Genomic DNA, 27629 nt, shown 5'->3' with positions numbered 1-27629 from the left:
AGTTTTCCACTTTTAAGGAAAGTTTTTTTAATGTCTATCACTATAGCCTTCCCTGCAACCAATGGAACACATTTTGTCTGCATTTAAAGTAAATATCCCATGAAACAGTTTCAATGGTAAAGGGAATAGTTCAAAGTAAAGGAAAAGCTTTCACTAATCTCTCACATACAATCCCATCTTTAACTATATTATCTGCCTATTCCTGGCAGAGTTTTTCAGAAAGTATTTTTTAGAGGACTGTAATTAAGAAGGAAATTTTCTCAGTAGTTTTGTTGTTGGCCTCCTCAGTAAACAAGTTATATTTCCAAGAGTACATCATGACAATTCAGCACTTAAAAATACTTACAAAACAAACTCCACTAGTCTAAAAAATAATGCTAAGTGTGTGAAGACATGGGATATTTTCTTTGTGAACACTAGTAATAATCTAGCAATAAAGATTATATACCATTTACCCATTTGTTAGTTGAATTATTTCATCCCTCTTCCTCTGCCTTCTTCTACATCTCCCCTCCACCTTTCCAAATGAAAGTTTAGGCTAGAAAATTATGCTTGTCATTCAGGGTTTCAATTGAAAATGAAATTTCAAACTTCAGAATATGCTTTCAACTTCAGATAAATGTGTGGAGTGCCATTAAAATAAGCGTTGAAGTTAAGATTAATGTTCTGTATCTGTTTAGTTATATTTGCTCAAACTTTGGAGTAGCTAAGGATATCTTTTATCCTGAATGAGCCTTACCAAATCACACACAACCAGATACTGAAATGAAGAAAAACTGAAAGTTATTTTTTCTACACAGTTCGTTTGCCTTTTTTCTCATTTTTGTACCGTACTGAAAACAACAGATCGGACTACAAAAGTTTTTGGTTGTATTTTATGTCTGTTCTATCCCAACATGCTGTGAAGGCTATGTGGCTGCAGCCTATTTTTGATTCACATCAGTTAAAAAGGAGAACATTCAGGCCTATGTAGTCCTGCAAGGATTGCAGATATATGGTGTCCTGGCATTGACCACAACTGCTGGATAATGGCTCCCCTCAGAGGTAGTACAGGAAGCATGCGCCAGTCCAGTAGGTCTTGCTGCTTGATGTCAGGAGGAAAGAGGTTGTGCATTATATGTGAGTTTTTGCAAACATGTATTGCAAACTCCATCCTTCAATGCAATAGGGTTTGTCAGTTTAGTTATTTTCTTTTGTGGGAATTGACTATAGCTAATGAAAACAATATGTTACAATTAATGATGGAAGTATACATAAGAAATTAAAAATGAACGTGGTATCAAGGATTAAGATTCATTTTACAAAATATAGTGGGCTTTTAGGTTGCAGTAGAAGCATGCAAAAGAGAAGCTTACTTGTCTATTTTCTAATATTTCAGCTTCACAAAATTAAAATGAAGGCAAAATAATGAATAAAATCTTTCTATTGATTTTGCAAGCTAGAGATGTGAATGTTTGTCCAAACAGATGTTTAGAGTGACTCTGTGCCAGGCTCAGTTGTGTTTTTGAGAATGCTCTTTCTCAGTAGTGTCTCTCATAGTGTCTCATTGTGTCCTTCAAAGCTCACAAGCAAATTTTCTTGCCTCAGAGCTGTTAATATAGGATAACATATCACCATGAACTCTGTCCTATACTTCTTTGAGGGATTCTATTAAGAAATATGAAGATAAATCCTTCCAATATTATTTCCTGCCACTTTTATGAGTTACATAAAAATGTCATTAAACTGACTATTTTTAAAGTATCCTAAAATTTTTCTTAAAAATTACTCACAGTTTGACCATCAGATCATTGTGGAATGCAGTGGCCTGACTTGTTTATTAAACAGGATAATAGAATAAAAGGATCATTTAATACATTGAACATATTTTTTGAGGTCTACTCATTATTCAGATTTCTCCAATATGAGAAATTGAGAATATCAAATGAAACTAGCATGTGGCAGATTCAAAAATAGCCAGGAGTAAGTGGTTCTTCACAAATGAGGAGAAAAAACTCCAAGTCAGAATTTTCTGAGATGACCATCATCACCACAGGAAAAGTCTGGAAGCTATAACTGGTGTAAGAGCTAGGAAAACATCAGCTTACTGATCAGTAGCAGTTGAAGTAGCAAATAAAAATATAGGGATTATTAGGTAAGGAAAAATTACAGAGAAAGAAAAGAACAGAGCTTTGCTCAGTGTAGACCCATGCTGCATCATGAATCCTATGCACAGGGAGTCCCTTGTCTCCAAAAATGGATCCAGTGCAGTGGGAGAGGGATGGAGAGGGGCAGCAGCACCAACAGGATGTGCAGCAGCTGCATACATGGAGCCATCGAGTACCTGGGGCTCTTGTGCCTGGAAAGGACTCAGCTGGGCAAAAATATGACAAAGATTTATAAAATCATGAGTAGAAAAATAAATAAAAGTGGATGGTGACAGATTGGTCATCACTTCTCCAAATACAGGAAGTATAGACCATGAATGAAACCTAATGAGGGCAAATCTAAAGCAAGCCGTGGCAGGTATGTCCTGCCTGAATACATCACTAAGGTGTTGTCCTGCCACCCTATTGTGTAAAGCTTAAGTGAGATAAACAGGAGACTGGAGAAATTAGCGGCTGTTAAATGTGTGGATTTCATGTTAGCTCAGCAAAACCTTTAGTGACAAAGTGCAGGAAGCTGGCAGTACCCTATTTTACAAGTTCATTATTCTGTTGATAAAGGATAATTCCAAGTATATTTTTTATTTCTAAAGGAATTTCAGATTAAAACATAATCCTTAATAGAAAAAAAAACCAAAAACCCCACACACAGAAAGGTATTTTATAGTCTCTTAGAGGTTATGAAATGGCATCACCTGGAACACAGAAAACCAAGATTAAGAGTAATTTCTCTTCTCTCAGTCTTTGCATTGGCAGTTCTGAAACACCTTTGCACAGACACATTTTTCTCTCATGTTGTTATAAACCTGGCCAGTAGTATTCAGCATTTGTTTTTCAAATGGATGAATAAGAAAAAGAATTACTGGAACACTCTGGTTTTCAAAGCTTTTGTCCATCCCTTTCTTCCACTGAAAGGTAAACCTGTCACTATAGTTGTGACCTAGTTCTGGCCAGGACAGGTTTTTTTTTTTCAGTAGCCAGGAAAGGTATGGCCAGGACCCTGAGGTTATTCTGTACCACCCCACATCATTTTCCAGGAATAAGGAAGGGCTTGCTTCTGAGTCAGGATGTTGGGGTCTGCTGTCATTGGTATTGTTGTTACTGTTCTTTTTCTTATCTCATTGTCATTTCCAGTAAATTATTTTTATCTCAACCTGTGCTCTTTACTTTTTGTGCCTCCAGGTCTCCTCTCCAGTCTCTGGCAGGGGGAGGAGAAGAGGGAAGTGAGTGAGCTGTGAGTAGTTTCAGTGGGAACACTGAATTGGAGAATGCATTTCCTAAACCTTGATATGTTGTCAGGTTACAGTGGATGGCAAGGGGTGAGCAAATCTTATTCAGTAGGTAGGTCTGAATATAAACCAATAAATAAGGTGTGCACAGTCTTAGCTAAAAAAAGAACAAATAAAATTTCTGTTTTATCCAAAACATTCAGGAAAGGGTTTTTGTTTTTCCCCCAAATGTAAGTAATAAAATATGTAAAAATTGATTTTTGCATCTTCTTTCATCCAAACAATATACTAATTAATATACTGGCCATAGAAGTTGAAATAACCTAGCATTAATTAATGCACAACAAATTTTAAGAGCCAAACACAATACAAAAGAACAATATTTCACATTTCTTCCTACCCCCTTGTTAAATACAATTTGAAATTGAAAGATGAAACAAATGAAGAGGTTGTTCTCTTTAATAATGTATGTTATATTAATTAAAAATAAGATCTGAGATGCTAGATGTAGGATGCTTTATGTGCTTTCCACAAAGAAAATAAAACTGTTGTTTTTGTAGGCCAGTGAATTTCTCTAGTTAAAAAAGCAAACACCCAAATCTCAATATAATCTTACGACAGACATTTAACTGAGACTTACTGCTGGAACATATGTAACAACTGCTAAACGGTTTGGATGCTTTAAATGTCAAAATACTGAACACAGGATTATCTCAGATAATCAAGATACCTCTATGGAGTCTGAGTTCAAGAAGGTAATTCCTGAAAATCAGAATACTCTACTGTATTTCAAACAATGGGCTATTAAGCCAGAGCTCTGAAAATCACCCCTCCTTTCAAAAGCCTAGGTTTTGGGAAGTTCCCAATGTGACAATGCATCTCAGTGATAAAGCGATAAAACCTCACTCTCCAGGAGTGAAATACTGCTCACATGAGTGCATGAATTAGTGCCATATGATCTTCTGTCATTTAGAGATCTACCCAGTAAAAAGATAATTAAGACTATTATCCAACAAATATTCTGAAGCATAATTTTCTCATCACTTTCTGTCATCTCTCACTACATGACTAGTTTAGCCTCTGTTTTTGCATAATTCAGAACATAGAACCTCTATGAGAAAAAAATTCTACCTGAGCAATTTTGCTTTACATCATATAATGTTATTAATTATATTATATATTATAAATATATATTTTATAATATAAATTTATTAATTATGTATATAATATTATTATTTTATATTATATGATATTATTATATTCCCACAGCTTAAAATGCCAGTACTTACTAGGGAGCCAGGGGAGAACCTGGAATACAAATGAAGGCCATAGTCTTTCAAAAGCATCTCTATGCTACTGACTGCTCAAAAGACATTTCCCTCACTGAGGGAGGTGAGCATGAGGGGATGTGCAGTACTGGTCACACAATTTATGTGGCTTTGTGTAACAGTTCTGAAGCAAACCTCAGAGATATTCTGTCTCACCAGGGGACAATCTGTCTCACTGCCACCAGTATGTTACAGCTGACACTTCTTCATAACATATGGAAGCAGTGTGTGTATATATATATACACACATATATATATTTTATATGTGAGGTGCTGTTTCTTCCCAGAAGTCAAGGGATGGAGAAATCCAGTACTGCACCTTCTGTCCACTAAATGTTCTCACATGGCTGTTGTTGAATATGGCCATTACTGGCCTGAGAAGTAATGGCTTCATGTACCAAATTGTAAAAATAGAAATTAGTCAGTTTTCCAATTCAGCTGGCAGTTTTTGTTTTTAATATTTTTATTACTGCAGACATCATCGTCCAGCCATCTGCTAAAGATGAGACAGACAATAACTGAGCAGAACTGGAATGAATTTTGCTGTATCTGCAGCTGGGCATTTCATTACTCTATTCTGATGGGGAATTGATGGGGGTAGGTATTTTGTTCTTTTTTTAGAAGCAAACAAAATGTGATGCACAGGAACTATTAAGTGTGCAAAAAGATGCTGTTTTTTACAGGAAGACTGGAAGACCCATATTGACCTTTGTTTACCACTCTCCCATCACTGTTGTGACAGAAGCAGCAAGTCTGTCTCAGTTCCTCCTTCTGTCATTCCTGAGGCTCTTCTGATAACTGAATTATCAAGATTTTTGCAAAACTGAGAGAGGTGTTAGGCTAATCTGCCCCAGATGCCACAGCTCTCTTGTATCTTGCTTTAGCTCTTCATACTTTCCCTCTCCTCCACAGTTACCCTCCAAAGGAAAAACATGACCATCCTCCACTGCAGAAATTGGCAGCCAGCAGGCTCTTCCTTCATTAAATCCAAAATTACACCAGAATAGATAATTAGGGTGAGTAGCTTTAGCCAGCTACAGGCCATAGTGTTTATCAAAAGGGCAGAGCTCTCACACTGAGGTAAGTGTGCTTTACTATGTATTGAAAATCTGTAGGAAAACCACTGTTTTATGAAGCTTGGCAAAAGTCAAATAAAACAGTGCCTATTAGGGTTAATATTAAGTCCAATGTGGTGGATGGGATATGCCCTGAAAGCACAGCAGTAGCTCTCTGCACACAAAAGTGTGCAGAAGTGAAACCTTAAAGTCCTATGGCAGCTTTTATATTAGATGATTCTGGGATTTGGTGGTCTTTAGCCAGAACTATTCCTACACAGTTATCCTGTTGATCTATAGCCTCTCATTACAAATACAGGTCCTTTTGTTTGTTCTTTCTATGGGTTTGTTAAATAACTGGAAAAACTCACTGGATTAAAAGATGCATATAAGCGCAGTATTTATCACTTGTGTAGAATTACAAAGAAATGCAAGAATTACCTGTATCAACTTCAACAAATCTCAGCATGAAAGCACTGTAGAATAAAAGAATGGAGAAAACACAGTTAGAAGTAGGACATAAATGAGCCCTGATCCACTGCCCATTGATGTCAGTGGAAAGACTTGCACTGACTTCACCAGATGAGGCCTGTTGTGAAGGTCTGAAAAATGCTAATGATATCCTTCTGCAAGATATTTTCAGAACAAAATGGGGATGCCTTTTTTTATTTAAATCAATGGGTTTTATAATATGTCATCACTTCACAGAATATCCACATCCATAAGAAATTGTAGCAAGGAAAAACAGACCACAGAAAATCTTTTTAATTAGCCTTCAATTAGTCAGAAACTTATCTATGTCAAGAAAGACTACAACAGAGGAAAATATGCAGTAACACATTACAGCTGTTCATTTTGGAAGACACAAATAAAATAATTTAATGTAATTGTTGTCTTCTTACATTTTTACTTCCTCCCTCATACCATATTTCTCTTTGAGAAATCTCTCAGCACAGTTAAATTGGAACGCTATACAGGAATTCTTTCTCCTTTTTATTATTTTACCATATGAGGGTTCAGGCATGTTGTCAGGTCATTTGACCTCCTTAAGTGCATTGGCAGAACTCTGATATTCATGGCAAAGAAATTTTCCTTGTTTCCTTTTCTAAAAGTTGTTTAAATTAAATGATAATTTGTATTAATTATAGAAAGTGCATCCTTAATTAACAGAGGAAAGACTTATTATTTTTTTCCCAGGCATCTCTTACATTTTAGCTGATGAATCCAATGATGAGAGATATGGAAGCTGACTTTCAAGTTGTTATTTTGTCTTATTAATAAGAAGGATGGAAAGATGGAGCAAGAGAGGATCTATACAAAAGGAAAAGATCAGACACATTTGCAATTTGAGTCCAAAATTACCTTTCTTAATAGAAGAAGCTATAAGAGCAAGCTTTAAAAGAAAGCTTTTATGGTGAAAAGTGATATATGGAATCTTGATTTAGAAATTATTCTACCTACTGTAATGACTAAAAAACCCAAACCAAAATTAATGGAGATGACTGTTCCAAACTGAATTGCATACAAACAGGCCTGAGAATGTGCATTTTCTGTAGTATCTATTTGTACCAGAGGAAGGTTGTATCAAATTGGTGCCTATAAACCCAAAGAGAGGTGCCCTTTTATTACAGGAAATGTGCTTCCAGGAACAGGATGTTATTAAATGTAAATTAGTATCAATTGATTACCCAGATAATTTTTCAAGCTTATATACTTTTTCCAACACTTTTTAAAAACTTAAGTGACAAAAATCAAGAACAGAAGACATATTGCTAAAACAAAATAAAAGCATTTTTACAAGTCCTCTCAAGAGCAAACATGTATTTTGAAGTCAGTTTTAGATAAAGTATTTACCACTACTGAAGAAGTCAATGTTTTTTATTTGGCAGTAAGCTCAAGATTTCTGAGCTTAATTTTTTCTCAGAGTTATGATTTTTCCCCTTGGAAATTTTTGGTACATTTTCAAAAGTGTTAATGTTCTTTAGGTGGTTTTCAGCATCTAAAGTTCTGCATTTATGGTAGAAATCTTAGCAAATTGAAAGTGTAAAAGCATTCAATTTTCACATTCTGGAGCTCCATTGGAATAGCCTACCTCAAAGCACCAGTCAGGCAAAGCATTTAAATCTGTTCTGAATTTCTCTCTCAGTCATAATTTTTCCAATTTCAGCAAGGCATTCACATGCTTTAAGTCAAGACCTAGTTTTAAAACTTTGCTGAAACAGAGCTGAAAAGTTGCTTTACCCATTCAAAGTACCAGAGCAATTCAAGTTTTCTCTACCTGTAAATGTAGTTTCTGTGCACTTTGCAGCCCTTGTGAGCTGCTGTTCTTATGCACTGCTCCAACCCTCTAGAATGCACCGTGTACAGACAGACAACATCTACCAACACTCCTCAGAACACATTAACACTTTGAAAGAATAGCAGTCTTCCAAATCCAAACTATATTGCACATCCAAATTATGGAAAAAAAAATTACTAAAAGATTTTTCACATGACTTATTTGAATGCATAAACTTGAAGTCAAAACAGGATTTTAGACCAGATATGCAATTTTATTAGTAAGGCAAGCCAATTAGCCAGATCAGGGTAGAAGTGGAGGAACTCACAAGGGGAAGAGAACATCTGCCCAACTCAGATGGCAACACTGCTCTTTTCCAGAGATTAATGTGTTTCAAGACAACCTCAGAAATGACCAGCTTACTTTACAGAAATGACTTTACATCTTCATATCCAGGTCAGATCTCATGTCTTAGGTAAGATTTCCCTTTTATAGCCCTCAATGCTTCACCTCTTCAGTTACCATCAATGAACTCACAAGTTTTGTTCACTACATGAGGCTATAGATCTTATTTAAGTAACATCAGCTTCACTAAAAGTTAAATCTAGAACACAGAAATATTTAAACCATTAAAAGGAAATACAGTCAGTGCTGAGCATGTACCCAAGTACAGATCTTGCATACTCAGATGCTGAGAAACAGTCTCTAACTCCTCTAAGACTCACAGTGTTACAGTTCTGTTCCCCATAGATCCAGATACTATTTTTGTTGCTAGTGTTTTAATAAATTTCCAGTTGTAGAAATTTCCTCAGCAACTTTTAAAGTTGCTAGAACAGATACATATGTAGTATCACATAAATATCAGAGATTGCAAAAATTCAGCTCTACAATTTAATTTTTTTTAAATATAGTTGAAGCATGTTTATGACAATAACCCTTTCACATGCAAGGTGTCCTGTTATACATGGCTGAATGGGTCTAAAATTCTCAATACATGTCCTTCTACCACACTGAAATTCATGCTAGATAAATGATACACAACCAAAAGGTTAAGTGAGGATATGTGTCATAAAATGGTATCTGAAGTATCTTTTACTAAAATGTTGTTTAGATATTTACTGTTACTTAGATATTTATTTATTAAGTTCATGTCCCCTAGGTATTACTTCCTAGTTTAGATCCTATCTAGGATTTCTTTCACATAATTGATCATTTTTTTTCTAGTTAGTCAAATATGGCCTTGTCTAATGTCCTGTTTGCTCAAGCAGGAATTACACAGTGTTGTTGGAAAATATGCACAGGAATCAACCCTGTTTTCCAAAATATTAGGCTAAAACTCTAAAGCTTTTTGTTTGTTTGTTTTTTTTTAAATTACATTTAGCACCTGTTGCACTCTGCTAGAACAGGTACTATCACTGTTCTTCCTTTGGAGGTCATTTCTATTTGAGGTGAGACTCTCAGATACAGAGGGATAGGAGTATGCAGGGAGACTTCACAGATCAAACCATCTCTGATTCCTAGGAGACAGATACATATGAGTACACAGGCAAGAAGCCCTTTGGAATTCACAAAAAAATAGAAAACAATTTTAAAATCTAAGGAGGAAACCATAAGTTTAGTAGGGAGGTTAAATTAGATACAAGCTTGCAGTATGCGTACCAGAAGGATTGGAAGAGGAGCAAACTTCATAATGAGTAAATGTATCAGCATACAAAAGCATCTGCACAACTAATGCATCTTTAATCCTTTTCTCTGGACTAGCAATAGAGGAAGCCTCCTTTCTCATTTTGACCTTATTATAGCACATTACTAGAAATATTTTGAAGATATACTTATTTTAAAAATAATGCTCAGTTCCACGTTGATTAACACCAATTACAGCAGTAGGTGGTTGTTGAAATGAAGGAAAAATGGGTCACAATTTACTACATGTGGCACTTGGATCATTTCATCTGGCTTTTCACTAAGGTTGAGAACTGGCGTGTTTCACTGGAAAAAGCTGAGGAGATCTAGGCACTGAGAGATAAAGCAGGAGGTTCACAACAACTACTCCCATAAGAAAATGATAGGCAGCAATCCAGAAGCTCTCTAGGCTGGAATCACAAGCCCTGCCAAAGGAAGATAAGGCTTGGGAAAAGGAAGTATATCAAAAATATAAGCATTCTGAAGAATTGTTCCACTATTTCTTTTCTGGAGAGTTAATATTTCCTGATCAAACTGCCATCCCTCAATTTAGTGAAGACCAGGAAGGGACTGCATACACTTGTCTCCTCAGAAAGTCTGAACGGGAAGAGATAAATCTTTAAAAGTGACAAAGGAAATCAGAGGCTGCTGTATCATGTAAAATAATTCTAAACATTCAAGTGTCCTCCATTTCTAAACATTCAAGAGTCTCTCCCCTTTGAAGGGACCCTTCAAAGGACAAGCTGAAGACAGAGTCCTTGACACAAGTTCCCAGAATAACACATGTGCTCCCTCTAGCACGATTTAAGGTGTCTGAGTATCATTTATGGAAAACAGTTTTTCACTGAACCCAAATCTTCAATTATTTCAAATGTCCTCCTTACATTTAAATAAATAAATTTAAAAAAAAATTACAAACCCTCTTTGTTTCCATATTTATATCAGAATATCCTTGTATATCTGGAAGTCATATACTGCAAACAGCTTTGGGTCTGAGTTTCAGAAGGAAGTTGAAATAATGGAAACTACCTAGAGGTAGAAAAGTACAGTGTGTTTTCCAATGATTACAGGGGAAAAAAAATCTGTGAACTAGGACTCTTTAGTTTTAATCTTGATTTTATCAGAGGCTGGCTTAAGACATATCCACCTTAGGTGTTTCAACAGCTAAAAGATGCTTGGCCACAGCAAGACGATTCACAGTGCCAGTTAGGAACCTTTCTCCTTAGTCATTCAGCAAAGAGATTTTTTGGGGGGTATGTGTATTCCCAAAATAGTCAATAGAGACTGATAGACTACTTTTAAGAATGAGTCAGAGCATAAGCATCAGAGAGTTATTCCTGTAATTGCAGAAAACTCTGAAGGAGCCTATCTCTGACTGTGCACTACAGAAAAAGTGCCTAAGAAGTATCCCTGAGTTTCTTGGCATCAGCTCAGTCCCAGGGTAACTGATCCCCCCATGATTTATGTGAAAGCTCAGCCAGCTGAGGACATTGTCACATCAGCCACAGGATCTCTTGTTTGAGCCCCAGCCTCCCTGATCACTCTGGTGGCCTCTCTGCTGGCTGAGGCTGATTTGACCTGGGAAGAGCCAGCTGTCTCCGCACTCAGAACCACCTTGTAATCCCAGTCTGGAGCTCAGTTACATCCCCATGACTGATAGGAGCGTGCCTGACGTGGAGCATTTGGCTCAGACAGTCCTATTCAAGCCTGGTGCCCACACTGTGCAGTCTGGAATCATGGGGACATAGAGACTAAATCAGAGAAAATTCCCTATCTCAGGTTTTATGGCACTCAGTGGTTGCAGGAAAATACTGAATTTCTGCTGAAGCAAGTTTCTGACATGAATATGTTTTTATAAAACAGTTCACAAGAAAAGAAGTAAGCATTTCAAGACTAGATGGTGACTTGGTATAACTAAACTGTCCTAGGAGATGCACTGGACATGCACTGGGATGGACCTCTCTTTGGTAGTGACATTTTTACTTCCAGGTAGTCACCAGTTTTTGAAAATAAATCATTGAATAAACAGCAGGACCTAATGTAAAAGAACACTTAAATATCAAAGTAATCAGACTGCTTTTAAACTGTGATTTTAATAGTCTAGATTCCTTCTGATTCAAAACCACTTTTCCGGGCAGTGATACTTCTTCCGCTCATCCCAGCTTGCTTCCTGCAGCTCTAAATATTCCAAAATAAGGGCTTCAGCCTCCCATCTCCTCATTGTCAATCTCCCATCTTCACCTATGCACTTCAATTTCTCAACCACTGCCAAATGAGGGGGCTTGAAAAGCAGAATCGCTACAGCTGCATCCACACAGGTCAAGTATTACCCAGTTGTGCTGCTCCAAGGGCTGTGCTCCCTGAGCCATGCCATTCCATGGGCATGGAAGCTTAACAGCCTCTATTACTGCACTGCCCTGCTTTCTCTGCATCTGGGTATCAGAGAAGAATGTTTTATGTTGCCAAATTTTTCATCCTCAAAAGTTACAGTGACTTGCATATGATATATTTTCAGTGCTCTGAGTATGTCTGAGGGACTTAATTCACTTGTTTTGGTTTCCAGAAAACACTATTTCACAGTCCTATGGATTTCAGCATTTCAGAATCTTTGGATTTCCATTTATTAAATCTTTTATATAATAAAATATATAATCTTTTCTTGTTTTCATATTTTAAGCACCATAAATGTACAAGACACTTTTTTTCATTAATTATCACTTTTTGTTGCTAGAAAGTTAAGGGTGAGTTCCAAAAACGAAACCACTTTCAGAGTAGTGAGTCCATCCAGACTGTTTAAAACTGAGTTCATACCAATACAGCAGCTCTGACACTATGTATATACTGTATATTCTATGTAGTTAGGCTACTGTCTAGAAAGTTCTCAATGAAAGCTCTTTCAAAGGCATCTACAAAAAAATCCATTTTCAAAAATCCAATTAAGAAAAATATCTGTTTTTCAATAATTAGAAAAAGAAAAAAACAGAACCAGTTAAGAATAAAGAGGGTAAGCTACTCTCTAACTGCTTGAACTCTTGAATCTACAAATGAATTATGGAAAATCTGACAGACTGACCAAGGTAAAATGACATAATTTCATTTCTGCTTCTGTGGGGAGAAAAGGAAAGGGGGAAACTATTGTGGTTTTGAAATCACAACAGAATGAACTCACTCTCTTTCTCTGACCTATTCATTTCTCAATACTTATTTTTATAGTTCATGTTACGAAGTTGTGTAATGATAATTTATAGGTCAGTTTGACAGAACCAGGCAGACAGTACTCAACATGATCCTTACTGTTCCTGCCCACAAATACAAGAGCCTATATTACTTCTCCTATCCTCCAGACTATTTGAACCTTCCTCACAGAGGTGTGTTATGAAAGGAAATACATGAACAAAAATATTGAACAAAGGGAAGGGAAGACTTTTATATAATTCACTGAAAAACATTTCTAAAAGCCCAACAAAGAAGCCACATTCCAAAAGCAATTCAGAGAATGCCTACAGAATTGGTGCCCACAACGCAGACAGATATCTATTTTTCTGGGTTTATGTCTAAGACTCTGGGTTCAGCATTTCAGCAGCTCATCATTACGCTTCCAGCGCAATATGAGTGTGGCTTGCAATGAGTGCAGAGCTGATAATTCATCCGTCACCAGTAGTCCCATCCAAGCCTGCCCAGACATAAACACACACACTGGAGGAAAAATGTGGTTCCTATATATAGAAAATCCTATTTTCAGCTAATATGTTCCCTAAAAATAAACTCTTACTCAATTGCAAGAGTTTCCTTCATTCCATTTTATTAGTGGCATTAAAATACAAAGTCCAATTTTGATTTGAAAGAACTATTCCTACTTTAGCAGTGTCAGGCAGCTGGCTTGCAGTATTGTGTGAATACACTTTACATTCTTATAAGGAACTGAGCGTTTTTTAGACGGACAGAACTTTATATTTTGAAAAATATCCCTCAGTGATTTTCTGCCAGCTGAAGCATCCAAAGTGTCTGCCCTCAAGAAAGATTCAGTACTTTTGGCAACATTTGCAAGCTAGTCTGTTTTTTCCAATCCAGAAATATTTTCTTTGCCAGACAGTCATCTGAAATAATGTTCTTACACAGAAAGTACATGTTCAGTATGTTTTGCATTTATACACTGTTAAAGACAAGGAGTTTGGAGGTCATAGAGGCTGGTACTGGATTACAAGGACAGTTACTTTCAGATTGAAAGTGAAGACATTGGAAGATGGCAAAGGTGATAATAAAAAAGCACTAAGATTTCTAAAACCATGACCAGAATATTACTCCCAGGCTTGCAGGGTCATGGAGTCATGATGCTAAAGAGTAATATAAGATTACCCAGTAGAGAAGGCTGTAATCAAATGTCAGCCCCTCATTGAGAGGATGGAAAGAGGTCAGAATCCAGTTCATGATGTTTGGCCATGGGGCCCTGGCTGAGTAACTGACATACATGACCCAGGTATTTCCAAGGTGAAAATGCTGAAGGAATAGGAACAGGACAGCAATTCTCTTGATGTGATAGAAAACTCAAAATTTTATATTACAAATATTTTCCTCCCTGTTCTAGGGAACTTTCTGGAGTGAGGGTTTTTTTATTATTGTTTGAACAATGGGCTATCCTAACAACATAAATTACAGATTACATTGTGCATTTTATGAACAGAAGATCCTAAATGAAATAGGATTTGGAATCTAGCATGATTTCAGATTTTGAGGGATCTATGGGAACCTCTCACAAAGAATAGTCCGTTTCCATTAGAAAAAGGGACAAAGTCAGAGAATTTAAGTATATGAAAAGATTTTCAGATGTGAAAACAGTGCACAGCATCCTAAATGCTTGATCAGACACAGCTGGATATCAGACTATGCCTGACAAATGTAGCTGTTTCCCCAGCTGCCTATTAGGTTCTCCTGACAGAGGTTATAAACTCCCAGCAGAGAAGGACTGGCAAGCATTCCTTATCTCCTTCTCTGTAAGTAGAGATAGCTCATAGAACATAGAGAGTAGGCAGAGGCCTATGTTGCTCTTTTACCTCTTCTGCCCTTCTTTCCAGAGGACATTCAAATGCAGGGCCCAATAAGCTGCAGACCAATCTCTCTGTAGTCTGAAACATCATCACATTAAAATTTATTAAGAATGTGTCAGCATTATGACAACTCTAATATTCTTCAGAACAAATATTTTTTCTGGAGCAGCCTTTCCTTTAAAGATTCACGATGACCTTGGTTTTCCCCTCCTTCTCTCTTTTGAGTAAAAGAAATACAGTTTTCTGTGTACAAGAAAATAAGTACTACAGAAATTAAATACACATACTTCCCACTGACAGTCTTCTAGAGTTGTTTTTCTTTGTTTGTTTTCTTTTTGGTGCCCTTTTTTTTTGTTTGGCATTTTTTGTTTGGTTTTTTTCCCTTAAAATATGATCTCTGAGTTTAAAGGACTCATTAATCAAGCTTCATGTCCCAAATTCTCAGAGAGAGCCTGAGCTTTTTTTATTCTGATCTGAAAGTATAGTACAAAATGTGACATAAACTGCCAATATCTGTGTTTCAAGAAAATCACCTACTCACAGTTATTAAGAAAAATACTTCCCTTTACATCTTTATGAAGCAAATAACCCTTTTTTTTCTTCTCTGAAAACATCTATGTGAAATGCCATGGCATATATTATCTTTAAGAGCAGATGAGCTAGGGTTTGTCCAGAAGGCAGTTCACAGAAAGGAGGTATTTTTCACATATATTCACAAGAACCGCTCAACATCTAAGCACGGCCAACTTGTCATTCCCAAGCCAAGGAGCAGACACAGAGCCTGTGCCAGTCTAGTTCCAAAACACACAGTAACAAATAGCAGTCTCTGAGGTGATGGCGAGCCATCAGCGAGCCCCTCCTGGACCACTCAAATATATTTCTAACATTACACAACAGACACAGAAGCCCAGCTTGCATTCAGCCTGCAGAGAGGTCGTAGACCACGGATGACAATGGGGGTTGCTGGGACCCCCATCTGGAGCTGCCCTGCTCCTTCAGAGCAGCTCCAGCATGGCTGGGACCCCCAGCCCCAGCAGCAGATGTGCTGCAAAGGCTGTGTGACGATGGCTGCTAAGAAGGCACATCGTGCTCTGCCTTGGACCAGGCACAGTGTGTGTCCAGCTGTGCGGTCAGGCAGCAGCCGCGGTCCCAAAGGCAGCCTGCAAACAGCATCCTTGTCCTGCTTAGCTGCTACAAGCTGAGGGCACCTCCTGACAGAAGGCTGGCTATGAGGCACAGATCAGCTGGAAAAGCATGGCATGACAGTCCTGTGTGAACACTACCCTTGTTGTCAGTGCACAATTACAAGTACACAAAGCCACACTGAGATCCTGTGGAGCCCTTCCTAAGAAAATGCTTTTTAGGCTCTTGCAGCCTACCATCCCTTTGTGCTTTTATTCCAGTTTCCCATTTCACATGTCACCCATTGAAAACATTGGCTATCATAGTTTCTATTCCTCAGATTTCACCTACTTGTCAAACTTTTAGCAAGTTTTCTCCAGCGTCTTCCTTGTGTAACACATTTCTCCACCTCAGAGTTTTCTTTCCACTGCTTTTTCCATCAATTTTTCAGTTTTTGCTTTCAGATTGCCCCATGTAGAGTCTTAAAATAGCCCTGCTCATTTCTTTCTCTTTTACCAATCACTAGATCTGAAAAAGTACTTCTGGGAGCTCCAGACATTTTCTATCATCTGCTAAGCCCTCCCTCCCTTCCTGAGATCCTGCCAAAAGGCAGCCGAGTGGTCACTGAACTTAAAGGGTCAGTCACAATGTACAAAGGTTTTGTTAAATAAATTTTCCTTAAAAATAGACTGCCCAGCTCTATTTGTGACAGTGCCCTGATATTTTTAGGATCTTGACTTAATAAAAAGAAAAACAAAGCTCAGATAAACTGTCCTTTTCATTTTTAAACCAACAGTCTGAAAGAGCATTTCGTTCTTCAGTGAGAGCTGAATTGAGCTCTGACTTTTGCTTAAGTTCTCATTTGGCTTTAATAGCTGGATAATGCTTTGTGTTTTAAAGCTTGTTTACTAGGCAGCTTCTACAAACACTCATCACTATACTCTTTCTTTCAGTGGCATACACATGAGATGGCAGATTTACTAACTAATTAGAATATTTGACATAAGCAAGAAAAATATCCACTGTCTCTTTTTAACCAACGAAACAGGAAATAGCCTAATGCAGCATTACTTACCCAAGAATTAACGGTAAAAAAAAGGTTTAATCATTGGACCATCAGGTCTATGGCTCTGGGCTTCAGCATAGAAGTCTATCCACTGGATTGTTTTGCTATAAAATAATAATGCTTCCTTGACATGCCACACAGCTGATGGTCTTTAAATAACATAATTTTGTCACAGAATTAATTCTTAATATGATGGGCCTTGCTTGCTTAATTCTCTAATACAGTTACACAGAAGCTCCTGGCCAGATTTAATCATGTTTCTGTTGTGACTAGCCCTTGGGAGACCATGGATAAGATTTCCTTCAGTCCATATAACCAAGTTTTTATTACTTTATTCATAAGTGTTGTTTGAAATTAGACAATCTGTCTTTTTCCACATGTTGGAATATTTTAGCAGTAATTCTAAACTGCCCCAATAGATGTTGTAAAATTTTCTGCATCTGTGTGGTTTTTTTCCATATTACAAATGTGCATGGCAGAATCTAATAAATCTAATGGTTATTGCAGTTTTTGCCCATTAATATTGTGACTGTAAGTCTAGGCAACAGGCAATATTTTATTAATTCTGAGTACCATATTATACATAACCATCATGATTGCAGGAAGAAATGTAGTGTAAAAGATCAGTAACTTAACTAGAGGGTACCATGAAATCTGGGCCCAAGGCGATGAGCAACTGAGTCAGAGACTGGTAGAAGAATGTCTCAAGATCTGGGGAAAGACTCTGTGCTATTTCTTCTATCTTCCCCCTCCATGTTAACAGGCAGCAGCAGTGAGAGCAGCTGTAATGAAGTATGCTGGGGTATTGAGCAAAAAGAATATCTGGACGGGTGTGCTGGTTCTGGCTGGGGTAGACAGAGGCTGGTACAGGGCTGGGTTTTGGATTTCTGATGAACACAGAGTTGATAATAGAGTTGTTATTGCTGAGCAGGGCTTACACAGAGCAAAGCTTTTTCTGCTGTTCCTATGGCCATGCTGGTGAGGAAGGTGGGGGTGCATGGGACATTGGGAGGAGACACGGCCCAGACAGGTGATCCCAGTTGACCAAAGAGATATTCCAGACCATATGATATCATGCTCAGTATAAAAAGTGTGGGGAAAAAGGAGGAATGGAGGATCTTTGGAATGATGGTGTTTGTCTTCCCATTCACCATTACAGGTGATGGGGCCCTGCTGTCCTGGGGATGGCTGAATGGCTGAACACCTGCCTGCCCATGGGAAGTGGCGAATGAATTCCTTGTTTTGCTTTGCATGTGTGCATGGCTTTTGCCCTTCCTATTAAACTGTCTTTATCTCAACCCATGGGTTTTCCACCTTGTACCTTTCTGATTGTCTCCCTAATCCCACTGGTGACCAAGTGGCTGTGTGGTACTTGGTTGCTGGCTGGGGTTAAACCCCAGCAACAGGTCATAGCAGAAAAAGCCATGGTACCAGTGCATATTGAAACAATTGGCATGATATATTATTATGGAAAAACAGAGTCAGTGAGAGCTTTACAACCCAAGCATTTAGGAAGAAAGGCAGCCAAATGGTTATATTCCCCATCAACACTGAAGTTACATGTGGTGAAGGAAGGACAGAAGAAAAAGAGAAAGAGGAAAGAGAAGGAGGGAAGGAATGAAGGAGGGAAGGAGGGAAGAAAGAAAGGAAAAGGGACAGGAAGAGAGAGAGGGAGGGAGGGAGGGAGGGAGGGAGACACTTTGGAAACAGTTTTGAATTTACATAAAAGAAAATACTAAACAAGCACAGAAAAAGGATCAAAATAAGAGAAGCTTAAAATTATAAGTCTAACTGCAGCATACAATATTTCCTGAGAATCCAGGCTCATATATCTAATTCACACACATGAAACATAGCTCTGGCCAAGTCCTGCACAATACAATGCAGTTATTCAACTAAGTGCTTTAATGCTTCATGGAAAATTTCTAGGTCTAGGAAGCCACCTTAGAGTGTAGAATGGTAATGCTTCCATTCTTGAGAAGTAATTTGTATACTCAGGACATAAATTACAATTCAAAAGAAGCACATTTCAGTGTGAAAATGAAAAGAAGTATTTCTAGATAGTTCAACAAACCAAATCAAAACACTTTCCTTTGTCAATATTGGGATATGTCATTTCAATTTAAAAATAAAAAACATTACAAGCTGTGGTTATTTTTGCATATCTATTTTGAAATGTTTCATCACAAACAAAAAGGAAAACTGTATTTCACTTACTTGATTTGATAAGAAATTAAGTCAAGCAATGAAACGTTGAAATTTCCTACTGAGTGGACATTCAAATTTGTATCAAGCTTAGAAGACAGGTGTTTCTTTTTCAAGGAAATATCTCATTCAGTTAAGAAAAGGTTATTGAGTCTATCATCTCTGATACAGAGATGCTTAGCGGCAACTTGGTATGTGAAAGAAGGAAATACTCTAAGTCAGTTTAGATAAATCAATGAAGTGTGAATGCCAAAAACTTTGTTGTGCAATTATTCTTCTGTGCAAAAATAAAAGATTATTGGCCAGAATATTGGAAGACTTGATATCTCAGTGTTTTGAAACACAAATAAGCCACCCTGGAGCAGATAAAGCATGGAAGCAATCTCCACACCATTTCTCCACATGACATTGAATCATAAACATGCAGTTATTTACTTCTCTTCTACTAAAATCTTTCACGTTTACTGCAGAATAAGACTGTGCAAACAGGCAGAACAGCTGAGCCACAGTAATGTTTCCCAGCAGTGAATTTTTCATATGTCAAAAAAAAAATCTTTTTTCAGGTCCTGCTACCTCAAAGTTCATAGCTAATGTGCATTCAGTGACTGTTGAACAATTCCAAGTGCTGGCAGCCCTAATAAACAAGAACATAATTTTGTTATTGTTTTGCATTGAAAGGAGCGTGATGAGGGAAATATTTGGAAACAAGTGAGAGTGCATCAAGATATGAAGGAGCTTCTAGGAGGTTTTATTTAACTTGTTTATTAAGACTGGAATTTAGCTTAGTACAAAACTTTCTGTGACTTTCTGGAAAAAGTTTTTAGTCAAATGTAGAACAGCTGTGCTCTCCTGCCATTGCATTAAACAACATCTGTTACAGAGTACTAGCAAAAAGAATTTATTCAGCTGAATTCAGTTCTGGAGATAGCAGGAACCTGCTGAATGTATCTTAAAATGATGCCATTTTGGCATATGGTTAGTGAGTCAAGAAGGACCTTGTATCTCATTCCCTCCATGTATTCAAAAGACCCTATTGCAGTCAGGATGAGGCTGCCCAGCTGTAGTAACTGAGAAATAAGCCAGTGCGAGTTTTCTTAAGCCGTGAAGATGTGCTCCTGCTTGCATGGTGCAAAGCATAGAGGAATAGAACAGGCATGGTTAAATTAAACACTAGCAGAAGCTTTGGACTGAATCCCAGCCACATGTAACTTTATGCTTAGTAGAACATATCCCCAGATTGTTTGAATGATAAGGCATAGAGCTACCTAATGTACTCCTTCCCAGAAAATGACAGAACTTATGTCTTTACTGGGGAATCAAGAATTCAGCTAAAGCACAAGGAGACTGCCATTGCTGGAATTTCACAAATCAGCTTTTGTGCCATGAAGTGGTCATACTAGCAGGTGATTAATTTTTCATTAGAGCAGGTCTTGTAAAGTCAACTCTCTGAATCAGCTAAAAACTACTTGGATTTGAGCATCTTTCTTCCAGCAATCTGTTGAGAAAGGTGCCATGATCAACATCATTTATTCTGCTTCTCTGCCAGGTCCTATCAGCATCCAAAAAAAAAATTAAACAAACAAAGTTTATATGAAATTCTGAAATTTCTTCCTATGATGTTCATCACTGGTATCAAAGTTTTGCAGACCAGACATAAGATGTTTTAATTTATAGTCTGCATGCAAGATATTAACAGATAAGCACAATGGTTAAAACCCCAGTCCGAGATATTAAAACCTGATCAGATTTATTTAATGCAGCACTACCCTCATCCCTTTCACGCAGGTAAATAGCTCAGAGTTTACACTTTCATCTGGAATTTAGAAATGCACAGTTGATCCTTTCTTTGTATGAACTGAATTAACTCCTTGAGCCTATTTCTGCTTGGTCCATGTGCATGTTTTAACCAGCATAAACAGGTGAGTCTTTGGTTACAGCCATTGTAACTTCTGATTAACTTGTCTGAAGCAGAGAAATAAGAGCTGAGAATGATTGCATACTGCCTTAGTGCCTTGCAAGTCCCAGCTTCTTTCATAAGCCTTAAAGGGATAGGAAGGGTTTAAAAATGTGACATTATACTCCTAAAAGTCTCCTGTTCCTGGATTTTATAGAGTTTGTTATGCTGGCTGTTTTAGAGGGATCTGCACAGTCTTCAGGTTTATATTTGTGTATTTAGAAATTTAAATAATACCTAAATCAGGCTCTATGGATTTCTGGAATATGTATAGGCATGAATCTAGATAAACTACTAAGTTTTGTTTGACCATTTCTTCTCCCTCCCCGCCCTCCCACAAAATCAGTTATAAGAGAATTAAAAGATAGGGAAATATAAAGAAAGACCAGAGAAATATGAAGAGAGACTGAGAGCAATACTGTGATATCAAAGAGGTACTTGGACACAGAGTGTAATTATCTATATTTCAATAAAATTGTGACTGGAGATTCTTTAGGTATATTCAAGAAAGATACAAAATCTATCAGTTACTTGAAACAGAGCTAAATTATTAAGCAATGAGGATAAATACCTAAATAAATAGTGGATTATATAATATTCTAGCAGATTTACTTTCACTGTAAATGTCTGTTTGTTGTCTTGTTTCTAAACTAAAGGCTGCAACTCAAATGAGGGTTAGTTATAATAGTACTTTGTTTATTTTTTTCACTGGAAAATTTTATTCACAAGAGTCTTCCTAGTTTTGTAATCTGTTCATCAGTTAGATATGGCAAGGGCATTAATAACTCATGTTCAGTAAATTCATAAAGCTATTGTTTCAGAAATCAATCACAGGCCTTAACTCTCTATAGTTGATAGTTTGACTTCATTAAGCACTGAATACAGTAGCTGTTATTCAGACAATAGCAAGAAAATTCTTCTTAGACACAAGGAAATGCCAGCTGTTAATACAGTGGTGTTAGCAATGTGCACTAGATGTTTTCATTTAGAATAAGTCAACATGGGACAGATGTGAAGATAGTTTCCGACCACATCTCTAGTGTCACTGTGCACAAAAAAAATGTCTGTTTTGGGTGACAGGCTGTTTCCCTGTAAGATATTTTTGGGGTTAGACAAATTCTTTGGGCACCAACACAAATGATGGAATCAATCCCAACTCCTCTTTTCAAGCTGCCTTCTGACCTAGTCAAAACAGTCATGCAACTGATCTAAAAATCAGAGACTGCAGCACTAGTTAGTACTTTGAAAGAGGGGTTAGAGACATAAACCTGCATTGGATTTTTTCTATATTGAGGTACTGCTGTTTTTAGGGATAGCTGTTTGATTTTTTCCAAAGATAGCCTTCCCCTTTTCTTTTTTTCCTAATTTTATTTTTTTCTCTCTCCTCATGGTGTTTTGTTTAACGATATTGTTATGTGTACACACTTCAAACATACCTGCGTTATACCATAGTCACTGTAATAGTCCATGCAACTTTCCAGTAACAGTACTGAAAGCAAAAACAGGGGAAATAAGGACACATCATTAAAAGCAGGATTCCTATAAAGCTCTGTCTTTCCCAGCTAGGTGTGACATTGTTTATGAAGCAGCAGGAGGATACTCCTTTTCTGGCTTCCAACATTCTGTCTGCCCTGGGAAATTTAATCTAGGTAACAGTAGGCAAAAATATTACACTTTGACCAGATTTCACATACTGTGAAGAGAAAAAGGGTTGGGACATATCTATTTTTAACCAAAAGTTTTCTAAAAATGAATCATTTTTGTGTTCCCTTTCCATAAAGAAAATAAAAAAGTACTACTTTTTGTGGTAAACCACAAAAAAAATAAAAATCTGTTGGACTTTGATTGGAAAGGAAAAACAACATGGCAATAATACACCCAGTAGCAGATTCAAAACATAATAAATCTTATTTTCTCTCTTTTATTTTTACTTCTTATTTTTAAATGGCGAGGAGTGTCAAATTCTAACCTTTTGCCTGAAGAAGCTCAATTGTCTTTCTCCCAAGTATGGAAATGGCAAGAGAAAGAAGTAGCTAAGAGAATAGGAGCAGTTTGGCTTTACACTTCTTTACCTCCATCAGTTGGGAAACATTATAAAACCATTAGCCCCCTGGGTTGTCTCCAGCTTTTCAGCAGGCTTATGTGTGAAAGCAGGACATGGAATATAAGCTCCAGTTCACCTCAGTGTATGACTGTCACCACAGAAGAGATTCCTAGGATTCCTACTGATTTTGGATTAGATTTACATGAGTGACCTTTGTTTACTATGTTGGTGTATCCTAATTAGATGGGTTTGATAGGACACCTACCATGATGGCACTTAAGTGCCGTGTGGCTGTCTGCACATTGCATCATCCCTTGTCCCTCCTGAGAAAGCAAGTATCTTAGTTTTATTGTTACTTGAATGTCTCCACAATATTTTGTTATGATCAAACATTTAGAGGCAGGACAGCCTAATAGACTTTAAAAAGAATTGAAAAAACAAGAACTCATGTTCAATTTATCACTAAAGGAATACTCAGCCCTTGGCAATAATAACACTTTGTGAACATTTCCCAGCTGTGTCGGACAGAGCTGTGTCCAACAGTATTAACATTAAGATTACTAAATAGGCCTCATTTTCTTTTTCCTCGGCTCCACGGATTATTTAGATCAGATTACAATGCAATCTATTTGCTCATTTCATCTATGAATGATATGGATTAAAGCTTGATAAGTTTACATGAAACAATGCAGATGCAAACTTCTAGCTGAACTCGAAGCATTTTAATGTCCTAAATAGGACTGTCTTTATCTGAAGCATGAGCTGAATTATGCTTTACGTTCAGAAACACAGCGAATAATTTGGAAGCTTGCAAGCCACGATGGAGCTTCCTTGGCAACATTTTCTATAATTGTGACATACCACTAAAAGTCCAAAGATCATGCAGCTTCTGTGCTACATCAAGTTATTCTTCCTGTCATTTAGAGATTTGTTTTCAAAACTATGTGTTACACCACATTGTGGCATTTGTGACAGCAGCAAGAAAGGCATATAGTTTGTTCTCCTGATGTGGTAAGTTACCCTACTTGTTCTATAAATATGTGACTACAAAAATGAACTTAAGCATAACCTATGAGACTTAAGTGACTGTGTAACATCCAGCTTTGGAAAGGAAAAAGCAACAACAAAATGGCAAAGTCTTCAACAGGAAGAAAAAGTGCAGTCTCTTCTTGTAATAGGCTACAGCAAATCTGCAGAAAAAGAAGCAGAAATGTTATGTCTGCCCTTATGAAGTTCCTATATTTATATGAGCTGCCAGTATCAGAAGAGTTTCCAGAGCAGGATGTAGACTGAAGAGTGATATATGCTTGGCATTATGCATGACATTTCAAAATTTGATTACAAAAATATGAATTTTTAATAAAAATGCAAAAATTAATCTGGGAACCTTCTTTTCCTACATGTTCTGCACATACTAGTAACAAAAATATCCTGCAATACTTAAATTTCAGATATTTCTGAAGTAGTGATAGCTAGTATGACACAGATTTTATAAATTTTTCTGAGACAGATATGACTAATAACAGATTATGATGTTGCCTATTCATTATTATTTAACCCAAATGAATCAAGCCACACAATTCAATTTTTAAAGTCATATTTGTTACCCTCAAACAGATGCCCTTGTAATGGAAAACCTCAGAAGTTCCAAAAGCTTATAATTTTTTTTAATCCCTCTATTTTTTTCCATTCTTCTAGTCTAGTTCTCCATTCTTTAAATCTGTTCTCAAGAAAGCCTTCCACTCTGGAGACAAAAGCCATAAAATGTAATTCTTAGTTATTTGTATGAGAGGGTTTCACATTCCTCTATATGGCCAGACTGTAACTATGTTACAGTCAGAGGCAGCAATGAGTTGAACAATTCCATGCCACAGAAATCCAGAGTCCAACCAATGTGCCTTTTATATGGGATGTGAGGCAATCTGCATCAGAATAGTTGGCAAAATCTCAGCAACTATTGAAAATTACCATTTACTGAAATGTTTCTTGAGGCTGAGAGAGATGAAGTTCAGTCTGGCTCAGCTCAACAGACCAAGATGCAATACAGTTGGAGTCATATCTGCAACTCCTGCCAGATCATTCATGGTATTATACAAAGCCCTTTACTGTGACTGTCTGCATGGCAAATGGTAATGACAGCTGGTTTTCTGCCTGACTCTGAGGGCCATTTTCTGTTCTAGAGCACTAAAGAGTAGATGTATTCTTATATATATATATATATATATATATATATATATATATATATATATATATATATATATATATATATATATATATATATATATCAGATTTTCTTAGAGGTATAGAGGCCTAAAGCTGACCTCCCATGCACTGTACACTGCAGTGCATAAATTCCAGCTACTACTTGGATCAGCTTGACTGTGTCAGATCTAGGCTGGATCTGGAAAACCAGAATTTTGAAAGGATGGGACTGCCAGGTTTGTCATCATTTGTCCAAGGGGAAAGGTTGCATACACTTTGGTTTGGAAAAAATATATTTTTGGGTAAGGCTATCTTTCATTTCCATTTTGCTTCACTAGCTCATGCAGTACTGTTATTGAACATAACCCAAATTCTCCCTTCATTTGTATATGTGCATGCTTTATCAGCAAGTAGCCAGCCCCAGGTTGCCTTGGTTCTTTCAATGTCAGTAGTGAATTTGGCCAAGTTGTTTTAATTCATACAATTGTCAATTATTGTAAACTTGATTGAGGCACTCATGAATTTAGTTCTGGAATACCATAAAAGTATTGCCTTCTAGCTCAAAGCACATGCAGTACAAGAAGTCTTGGAAATTATTTCACTAGGCCACTCAAATTCTGTCTGGACAAGGAACATAACAGACCAAACCATACAGTTCAGGAAAACATTGGCTTTACTGGCGCTTGGGCAAAAGAGACAATACAAACTTTATCTTATGAACTTTTAAACTGCCTGTATCATATTAATCTCTTTTAAATTTCTGAAATGCAAATAATTAAGGCTTGCTCTTATTACATTCCTTACCAAAGGGAAGTATAACAAAGTCTGAGTGGGGAAAAACAAAAGTGATGTGATTCTGGGTAATTCCACCAAATGCAAACTCACTTAACACATAAGAGGATTTCAGAATCAAAGTTATTAATGGAAAGTTACAATCATTATGAATAATTGGTAGTGGCTTGATATCAAGACTCTCTTGTTCTAAGCAACATTTTTGTGTATCTTTAATTTTTTTCTGTAATATGTTCCAATTTTTTTTGAAAGACAACTAGTAAGAGAATAATATTAGGTGTATGGACTTCTACCAGCCCAGTCACAACAGCTTTATAAAGAAACCTAATTCTAGGCCTGGATGATCTGTTGTAATGACACTCTGTCTATTGTCTAGCAGAAATGACACAAATCAAAGAAAAATTCATGACTGAATACTGGAATAAAGCATGTGAATAAATTCGGGCATTGCTATGGCTGCAAGGGGACTGTAAAACCTGCTTGTTTCATAAAGCAGTTTTCCTGTTAATCATCTTACATTTCCAATGAATGGGATTTTTGACAATGTTTAACAGCATGATGGGTCAAAGTAAGCCTAAGAAATTTTCGAAAAAAGTAAGACTGACTTATACTAACACAAGCTTAAACCATCCTGTGTTTTTCCAACAAGCTTGTTTCTAAGTAGTAACACTTTCCTGTTCAATGCACTCAGAGAAACTCTCAGTGGTAAAGAAAAACAGAAGATTGCCCTCCCACGTGAATAGGGAAAACTTTCCCTACTACATGAATAAAACCCACCATGCATAACGTGGTTAGGCAAAGAATAAGGAAATTACTTGCCTCTAGAAAAAAGACATCATATAAGAAAGTGGACAGCAGGTAATATCAGTAACAAACAGCAAGCAATTATTGTGTTTAAGTGCAAATATTTCACTTCATAACTGGGTCAGTTACAGATTTCCACAGACATACATAGCAAAATGTTCATGATAGAGACAGTACTCAGTCTCCTGTGTTGGAATCTACTTTACTGACTCAGATGATCATTAGAGCCTGCAAAGTTTGAACAGCATTCAGATACAGGATTTTGGCAGGGGCCTCTTAACATACACTTGGAGAACAGCTCCAGTTTTTAAGCCCTTCAGAGAAAGTTTACTGGACACATGCCGTTTCCCAGAAATATCCTGTGTTTTCAATGGGAAATGGCATCCATGACTTCAGACTGTCTCACAATACTAAAAAACCATCTATTTCTCATTCAGCTAGAGAGTTTCTGGGTAGTTCCAGACTGAATCATGGATTCCCCGTTTGTGAGGGCCAAGTTTCCATCCTGCTCATAGATTGTCTAACAAAGAGGAAATGCACTTTCTCCTAGAGCTCCACACATACAACACTTCACCTTGGGATTTTAACTCTTCAAGGATGTAAAAACAGAGAGACAAATAGGCAGAGGAAGAATTTCTTCACAGGAATCTGCAAAGAAACTGAGAGAGAAGACTAACT

General features: G+C 37.1%; 1 long non-coding RNA gene across 1 annotated transcript in view; it reads right to left on the bottom strand.

Moving 5' to 3' along the window:
• Positions 1-455: 455 nt before the first annotated feature.
• Positions 456-27629, bottom strand: part of LOC139590033 (uncharacterized) — a 93558-nt gene continuing 66384 nt past the window's right edge. The window contains exons 3-4 of the long non-coding RNA XR_011679208.1: positions 6198-6232; positions 456-517 (exon numbers count right to left, since the gene is read on the bottom strand). This is a non-coding gene — a long non-coding RNA (uncharacterized lncRNA). The remainder of the gene's footprint in view (positions 518-6197; positions 6233-27629) is intronic.

The sequence above is a fragment of the Agelaius tricolor genome, unplaced genomic scaffold (genome assembly GCF_023055355.1).
Source record: "Agelaius tricolor isolate 1412-34295 unplaced genomic scaffold, bAgeTri1.0.p SCAF_5, whole genome shotgun sequence".
Lineage (NCBI taxonomy): Eukaryota > Metazoa > Chordata > Aves > Passeriformes > Icteridae > Agelaius > Agelaius tricolor.
The sequence above is the reverse complement of the archived record's forward strand: the minus strand, read 5'-3'. Positions and strand labels throughout refer to the sequence as shown.